Below are 9,436 nucleotides of genomic sequence, written 5' to 3' on the forward strand. Positions count from 1 at the left end.
GTTGTGAATGTGAAAAGAACTTTCATTGACAGAATGTTTTTCCTGCAATAAGAATTCCTAACATGCGTCATAGAGGCGTGAGGCAAGACAGACAAATAAGTAAATATGGAAACTAAAGCTTTGATAACGAGCGGGTGTCATTTGGATATAGAAGGATGAGTGGGGCGTGGAGAAATGTAGGGTCTTACATGGTAGAAAGAGGAATCTTAGCATTCTTCCTTGTGATCTGGATGTGATAGATTATGTAGTCATTTAACAAAAGTCACATTGACAAAATTTGATTAAAATTTACATAGGTATCCTACTGTATCTTACCCTGAGTAAGTAAAATATGAGATTGGAGGACACTGCCCTACAACAGTAACACTTGTATTTATATAGCACCTTTCAAATAGAACAGAATATCCAAGGGAATTTCCTATAAGTACAATTAGAGGCAAGTAGACCCCGGCCAAAGAGATGGACAATAGGAAGTGTGGCCATACGTTCAGTCAAAAAATAGGTTTAAGGACATAAGAAACAGGAGCAGGAGTAGGCCATTTGACCCTTCGAGACTGCTCCACCATTCAATAAGGTCATGGCTGATCTGATCATGGCCTCAGCTCCACTTCCCTTCCAGCTCCCCATAACCCTTAAACGTGGAGACAAATGGAAGGTGGAGGAGGTAACTGATAATAACAGCAACCCATGTGGTATATATGGATATTACTTTTGTGAACTTCCAGATGGTATTCCACAAGCTTCCACGTGATGAATTGTTGCCACAAATGAGAACGCCTGGAATTGGAGGCAACCTATTGTCTTGGCTAGGGAATGTATTGCAGACAGAGAGCAGAAATAATGAGCATGTACTTTATTGGCAGAGTGTGAATAATCGTGTCACCTGAGGATCTGTATGGGGCTGCAGATTTGTATTATATTTATGCATGGATGAGGGAATAGCGAGCCATATATCTAAGTTTGTTGGCCAGAGTAAGTTAAGTGGCAAAGTATATAGTATAGATGGGAGCAGCATGTTTCAAAGGCGCTGATAGATTGAATGAGAAAAGCTGTGGCAGAAGGCTTTCAATGTGATCATAGTCCACTTCATACCTAAGGAAGATACATCAAAGTGTGTTCTTAAAGCCAGAAATTAGTGCTGTGGATTGGCATGGGGATTTACATGCCCATGTTCAGAAATCGCGAAAGGCTACTGGACATGTACACAAATAAATTATACTTATCGTCTTCATCTCAGGATGGCTGGAATGCATGGTGGACATTTTATTACAGCTGTACAGAGCATTGCTTAGAATCCACCTGGAGTACCTGCATTCAATTCCGGGCACGGCACCCCAAACAGGATATATTGGCTTTGGTGTTGATGTACTGCAGAATCACCAGAAGGATTCCAGTACTAAAACGATTGAATTTTGAAGACAGTTTGCATAGACCAGACTTGTATAGCCTTGAACTTTATGATGGTTAAAGGGTTTGATAGGGCCGATGGTGAGAATCTATTCCCTCTAAAGGGAGATTCCAGAAAAAGTGGGCATAATCTATAAATTGGAGCTAAACCTTTCAGGGTTAATATCGGGAAACACTTCTTCACACAACAGTTGAGGAAATCTGGAAATCTCTGCAAAAAAAGAACTGTTGAGGCTGTGGGTCAGTACAATATTTCAAAGCTCAGTTTGTTATGTTTTTCTTATGCAGTGCTACTTGCGGTTACAAAATCAAGGCAGGTAGAATGGGTCAAGATAGAGACCAGCTATGATCTGACAGAAAGCGCATCAGACACGAGGGGCTGAATGGCCTGCACCATTTCCTATTGGATTTGTTCCTTCCTATTTTCCTGGATGGCTAAAAGCACAATTTGCAATTGTGGGGCAGAGGGAAGGCGTCAATATAATAACCAAAATCGAATGCACACAGTACGTGGAAGGATTGTCCATCTAGGGAAGATTATAGCGACAGGATAGGTCCGTTTTTGCAGGGATTGTAACAAATGGAAGAAAAATAAACTCAGGGCTTTGGCGGAACTATAGTTATATAGATGAGCAAGGAGTGGGGTAATTTGTGAGAGGGTTCCTGCGTGGTGTAAGATATGTGCAGCAGAGTTTTGGATTAACAAGTATATGGGCGGTGTAGGATGGGAGGTTAGCCCGCTGCACAGTGATATAGTCGGGTCTGGATGTGAAAAACGCATGGATGAAAGTTTCCACATCTGATGGACTGAGGCAAGATTGCAGGCAGCGAAAATACGGAGGTTGGATGTTGTTGATCTTTGTTATGGAGTGACAAATTTGTATAAAGAATAGAATTAGGATCTTTTAGGGTACTGAGTCTAATTCTGAACTAACGGCCATAGTGGGGATTGGTATTGGGGGCCAGTATACAACATTTGTGGCTATTATTAAAGATGATACTTTTAGACTTGCCAATGCTTGCTTACAGAACAGTTTGGCTCATCCAAAACAAGATGTTGGGCATATAGTCTGACAACTCAGGGAGGGGCTCGAGAGAGGTGATCGAGAATTAAAACTGCTGTCATCAATGTATATGTAAAAGCTGATCATATCTGTGGATCAAAGATTCAATGGGAAGCATGTAGATGATGAATAATGGGGGGATAGGATACATCCTGAGGATTCTTCAATTGTAATGGTGCTGCGGGACCTGGGGGAGGGGGGTGAAGCCGTTGCTAGCGATTCTCTGTCTCCATTCAGATAGGTAAAGGTGGAGACAAGCAAGGGAAGTCCCAACAAGAGACCTCTGTCAGAGCAATGAAGAGGCGACGGATGGATGAGAGGACAGAGAGTCTGGAGCTGATGAATGCAAGATTGAAGGTTTCAGATTCAGATGGGCGAAGGGAGCGGCAGATGTCGGCCATTTTGGTCTGTGGTGGTGAAATTAGGCGTCTTCTGTAATGGAGAGCATATGAGTCCGGAAACTCATGTAAGAGAGGAATAGGGATCAGAGGTTATAAAACATCATATTAAGCCTGAGATAATATCTAGGGATATGGATGGAATTGGTGAAAAGGTTATGGAGTTTGTGGTAGGTGCAGAGATAATTGCTTTGATCCTGGCAATATTTAATTGGAGAATATCGCAGCTAATGCAGATCTTTTCAGTCGGATAACACAGAAGTAATTGAGGGTGGAGAGAGCTGGTGGAGCGCTGGAGCTGGGAGATGATACTGCAGTTGTACAGGGCCTTAGTCAGGCCTTAGCTGGAATATTGTGTTCAGTTTTGGTCTCCTAATCTGAGGAAGAACGTTTTTGCTATTGAGGGAGTGCAGCGAATGTTCACCAGACTGATTCCCGGGATGGCAGCACTGACATATGAAGAGAGACTGGATCGACTGGGCCTCATTCACTGTAATTTAGAAGTCTGAGAGGGGCTGGGGGCTCGGCATCCGGGGGTGTTCGGCATTTGGGAAGGATTCTGACGGGGCGGGTTGGATTAGGCACGGCGGTAGTGTTCCTGGTGTTGGGTGGGTCCGGAGCCGAGGGGGGGCATGCTCTTGGGATGGGGGGGCAGTTTGGGGCTGGGATTGGGAGAGACTACTTCACTCGGAGTTGTTGGCCTGTGGGGTTCCCTGCCGCGGAGAGTTGTTGATGCCAGTTATTTGGATGTGTTCGGGAGGGAGTTGGATGTGGACCTTGCGGCTGGGGGTGTCGGTGGGTGTGGAGGCTGCGTGGGGGGAGGTGCTGGGGTGGGTGATCAGCCATGATCTTGTTGAATGGTGGTGCAGGCTCGATGGGCCGAATGGCCTTCTCTTGCACCTATTTTCTATGTTTCTATGTATCTCAGAGAAACATACAAAATTTTCACAGGATTGGACAGGTTAGATGCAGGAATAATGTTCCCGATGTTGGGGAAGTACAGAACCAGGGGACATAGTCTTAGGATAAGGGCTAAGCCATTTAGGACTGAGATGTGGAGAAACCTCTTCACTGAGAGAGTTGTTAACCTGTTGAATTGCCTACCGCAGAGAGTTATTGATGCCAGTTCGTTGGATATATTAAAGAGGGAGTTAGATATGGCCCTTACCACGAAAGGGATCACGGGGTATGGAGAGAAAGCAGGAAAGGGGTACTGCGGTGAATGATTAGCCATGATCCTATTGAATGGTGGTGCAGGCTCGAAGGGCCGAATGACCTACTCCTGCACCTATTTTCTATGTTTCTCTGTTTCTATGTCAGCAGACATGTGGAAGCAGAGCCGAAGTCTGCTGATGATGTCACAAAGGGCAGCATGTAGATGAGGAACAGGAGAGGGAAATAATGGATAGTTCGGAGCACAGGAGTTGACGGTGCAGGTGTGGTAAGAGAATCCATTGCTGTAGACGCTGTGACTACGATCAGATCGATTAGACCAGTACAGAGTTAAGGTAGTCCCATCGAAAGGGGCCAGATTCAGAGGTATGGAGAGGTCACGGTGAGTTGTTGCACGTTTGGAGCAGAGGATGGAGATCGAGCGTTGTGGCCATGGAGCTGGTTAAACCCCCTAAAGAGAATCTTAATTTAAGGCCTTGGCGGACTGAGAGGCAATGAGGGTCAGTGAGGGCGAGGGTCATGGGCGATTAGGAACTGGGGAGGGATGGATAAGGACAGCTTAGTTTTGAATCGTTTGACATAGATGGAGGATGGGGAGTTGCTGGCCAAGAGTGAACTGGAGGAATGGAGTCAGAAGATAGCACAGTTCTGATTTTAATGGAGACGTTAACCAATGTGGAATTGACCACCTGCGTTAAAATAGCGGAGAGAAGAAAGTCAATGGTCGTGGTTGAGATTCCGTTCCCTAATAACATGCACCGTAATTTCTGGGCTCCAATCCTGAAAATGGTCTTTAACTGTCCCTGTGTCAGAGACTGAATCATCATAATTGAACAATGAAACTGCAGGGACAGAGTGAAACGGTTCTGTCTGTGTCCATGGATTCACTGAAGACTGCAGAGAAATCGATTACATTTATAAATGAATCGGCAGAGTGAAAATGGTGTATACAATTACATGAAAACTGCAGATGAAGCCGCTCATTATTGTTGGTTCAGTATTGTATGAACAGAACTTCAGCCTTATTCCCAAGAGAGGTCTGATCTTGGTAACATCCTGGGACTTTGAGATGTTTGAGTGTTATTCACCGCGTTATTTTCATCAGAGTCAAAGGTCTTGATATGATGTGTTTGTTCAGTGACTGAAACTAATAACAATCATCAGGGGTGCAGCAGTGTCAGGGGAGACTTATCCCCTGTATAAATCACGGCCCATTGCAATGTATCAGCTCAGAGTGTCTGCTGGAGCAGGGGATTCCACTCCAACAGAAGTCGCAGCTTCTCGCAGATATGGAGTATCCATTAATCCTTCAGGTAGAAGATATTTATTATCCTGTTCTTGTAGCTGTTGGAGCTCCTGGTAAGCCAATGTCTCAGCAGTCAGTTATGCAAATCTTTGTTGAATGTGCGACTGTGATTGGTAATCTTTTACTCGCTGCATGTTTTACACAATCACCTGTTCTGTTCCAGCAGTGAACGGTGGGACTTATCTGTCTCTGCTCTTTCTGTATTGAATTCACTGCTTTATATCTACAACGATCACTGTGTACCCAACCCTCGAGAATGTTAGTACCTTATTATCAGTACTGAAAGTATTGGAATCAGGAATGTGGGCTAAGAGCAAGTATCCGACCATCAGTTTGTTTTCTCAGTCGACAGAAGCTTCTTGACCTGCCGAGTATATCCAGCATTTTATGTTTTATATCACACCTTCAGAAATAAGGGTTTCATGTTGTGAACTTACCTGTCCTGGAATATTATTAATGTATGTGTTTCCAGTGATTGAAATTAGACAGCTCACGGTCTTAGTGTTAGATGGAGGGCTGCAATTTAAAATAATAGGATCATGTTTGTTGCATGTATTGTAGATGAAGGGAATTGTTTCGGTAACTAGACTGATAAGTGGGTGTTCTATAGAAATAACATGGTTCCATTTAACTGGCATTCCAATAAGTATTGGTTAACACTGTAATGAAATATTATTTCACTGTGTATGTATCTGAATCTGCTTCGGAGGGCTGGCTACTGAACCGAGTTTGCAGCTGTAACCTTCACATCTCGTTTTCTGCTTCAGCGTTCACTGACTGTCACTAACATTCGTTACAAAATGAAATGTTTTGAGGTTATGTTGTATCAGTTTGCACTTTGTCTGTTGGAATCAGGAGCCCTACTATTGATGTAGGAATTACAAGTAGCAGCGGTGATGTTGTCATTTTGTTAACAGAACTATCATGCCATCTAGCGCTGCACTTTAAAATAATAGGATCATGTTTGTTGCATGTATTGTAGATGAAGGGAATTGTTTAGGTAACTAGACTGATAAGTCGGTGTTCTATAGAAATAACATGGTTCCATTTAACTGGGATTCCAATAAGTATTGGTTATCACTGTAATGAAATATTATTTCACTGTGTATGTATCTGAATCTGCTTCGGAGGCCTGGCGACTGAACCGAGTTTGCAGCTGTAACCTTCACATCTCGTTTTCTGCTTCAGCGTTCACTGACTGTCACTAACATTCGTTACAAAATGAAATGTTTTGAGGTTATGTTGTATCAGTTTGCACTTTGTCTGTTGGAATCAGGAGCCCTACTATTGATGTAGGAATTAGAAGTAGCAGCGGTGATGTTGTCATTTTGTTAAAAGAACTAGCATGCCATCTAGCGCTGCGCTTTAAAATAATAGGATCATGTTTGTTGCATGTATTGGAGGCGAAGTGAATTGTTTTGGTGAGCAGACTGATAATTGGGTGCTCTATAGAAATATTAAAATATTCACAGAGGCTTCACCTTTGAACAAACTGACTCTGAGAATAGAAACATTGAAAACGTGGAAGGAGAATAGCATGCAGCTGCAGGATCTTCGCATTGAATCGGTTGTGAAAAAGGCATTGAGAAAGTGATTGGTGACAATGCGGAGAGATGGAGAGGGGCGATGGAGAAATAGACTGAGAAGGAAAACTACAGGGAGGGTGAAGGGAAAGAGAGCGAGAAAGTGAGTGAGAGGGTGGAGATAGAGAGAGGGGCAGTTATGTGAATAATGAATCAGATTGAACTGCTGAAACTTCCAGTACAATTAAAATGACAACATGTGCCTTGAAGGTGACATTAGGATGTTGTGAGATTGTGAGGGTTTTATTCTGTCGCTATGTGGTCCTCAGTCTGTTTTGGTAAATTGTTTACTGACTGAATATCTAAAGATAATTGAAATGTTGTGTAGAATAGAATCCTGCATTTCTTGAGCGTAATGCATTATTAAAATACTGCATTTTAAAAACTCTGTCAACTAAATTCAATACAAAACGAGGCTGGTTTAATTAACATATTAAATATAATTTTACTTTATAAATTTACAGAACACACTTTGTCACCAATGAGCTGTTACCTGACACCAATGGTTGAATGTATTAATTGAGTTGTGCTACTGGGATTTATGAATTATATTTCCTCTAACACTCTGCTGCAGGCTCACTGTGAATCCCAGCCGCTCTTCCCACTGCATTCAATCCCCTGTCTCCTCAACCGCTGCTTTAGTTTGTCCGGTTCCCCAAACACTGTGCTCCAGACTCCCCTCCAGTTCCTACGTTACTTTTTCCTTGTTTCCCTCCCAATCTTACTCACTAATTCCACATCCAGCTGCCTCTTACAATCAGACCTAAACCTTAAACTCATTGCCAGGGCTCTCGGCCTTTCCCGGTTTGTGTCAGCCCCTTCAGATCTCTTAACACACAGCAACAAATGCCCCACCCTCTCCACAAACCTTCCCGAGCTTTAATGTCTTTCCTCCTCCGTCTGGAGATAAAATCCGGTTTAACCCGTTACGTTTGCGCTCCTTAAAAACTCTTCTCATTTCCCCACTGGCACTGTGCACTCACTCGTTCCTTCCAGTAGATCCGGTGCTCACTTTATTCGCTTTCTGTACTGATTTCCCAATGCACTATTGATAAATGTGTTTGAAACGTTTCTCTGCCCGAAAGCACTGCCCAGTTCCAGAATCATCTTCCACCGTTCGATGCAGCAACAAAGTCAGAAATTTCACCCAGATTCCGTCGAAATGTTGGTTTGGCACCAGGTCTGATTAGTAATTTCTCTGCTTCCTTTTCTCTCCCTTCTTTCTAGTTAACTTGGTGGCGATTGTGATCCTGTCCCGTGGAAAGTGCGGTCTCTCCAAATGTATCACTCGCTACCTGGTAGGAATGGCATGCGCCGATCTCCTGGTCGTTATATCTGATCCAATATTCAGGAAGATTCGTCTGATTTATTTCCCATATTCATTCCTTGAAATTACTCCCGTGTGCAGTCTCATTAAAGTCATGATTTTTTTCTAGCACGATGGTTTCTGTCTGGTTAACAGTCGCCTTTACTTTTGACCGATTTGTGGTCATTTGTTGTGAGAAGCTGAAAACAAAATACTGCACCGAGAGAACAGCGGCTGTGGTTATCGGAACAGTGAGTGTGCTGAGCTGTTTAGAGTGTGTCCCCTGTTATTTTATAAGTGCACCTGAATATATAATTGATAATGTACCCTGGGGTTGTGGGCTTAAACCGAGCTTCGATACTTCCCTCGCATGGACTGAATTTGTCTTGTTTCACCGTATTTTAACACCTTGCGTTCCATTCTTTCTAATTTTGCTGCTCAATGTTCTGACGGTCAGACGTATTTTAGCGGCCAGTGGAGTCCGCAGGGAAATCCGGGGCCGCAGCAATTGAGAGAATCACAAGAATATAGAGATGTTCAACCGTAGGAAATCCATCACTTTACTCTTCAGTATAACCGGCAGTTTTATACTGTTATGGACGACACAGGTTGTATTTTACATTTACCAGCGAATTACAAATATTTATCCTTCCTCCTTCACTGATCCTCTTTATACCACAAGAAGCGCGGCAGAAATTTTTCAGCTTCTCAGTTCCTGCACCAACACGTGTATTTATGTGCTGACACAAACTAAATTCAGAGAGGAGCTGCAGAACGCGGTGAAATATCCAATCAATCTAATTCTTAAATTAGTGAAACCATAGAAAGCTCAAAGATTCTAAACACTCGAACATAATCCCATTTCATTATTCATCTCAAGCACTCCGCACAGGATGGAAAATATTTTTGCTTTCGGAGCACAGCGTCTTAAAATGGCTCTAAATCTGAATTTGTTAATATATTTTAATGATAATTGGAACCATTAAGGCGGACTCGCTCCACAGACAAAACATGATTTGTTTCTCAAATAGATGGCACTAAAGAGCTCAGCTGGACATGCAGTAAATGACCACCCTGCAGGTAAAGGAAAGTAGGCAAACCCGCCAATCACAGTCACTGCTGGGGTCGTGATGAGAATGGGAGCACGGCGGAGAAATGAGAGAGAAACGCATGGATGGAGAGCCATAGAGGTCGAAAGA

General features: G+C 43.2%; 1 pseudogene; it reads left to right on the top strand.

The window, feature by feature from the left end:
• Positions 1-5,331: 5,331 nt before the first annotated feature.
• On the top strand, positions 5,332-9,061 carry LOC139241224 (probable G-protein coupled receptor 139; annotated as a pseudogene).
• The last annotated feature ends 375 nt before the right edge of the window (positions 9,062-9,436 follow it).

Source organism: Pristiophorus japonicus, assembly GCF_044704955.1.
Source record: "Pristiophorus japonicus isolate sPriJap1 chromosome 24 unlocalized genomic scaffold, sPriJap1.hap1 SUPER_24_unloc_2, whole genome shotgun sequence".
Taxonomy (NCBI): domain Eukaryota; kingdom Metazoa; phylum Chordata; class Chondrichthyes; family Pristiophoridae; genus Pristiophorus; species Pristiophorus japonicus.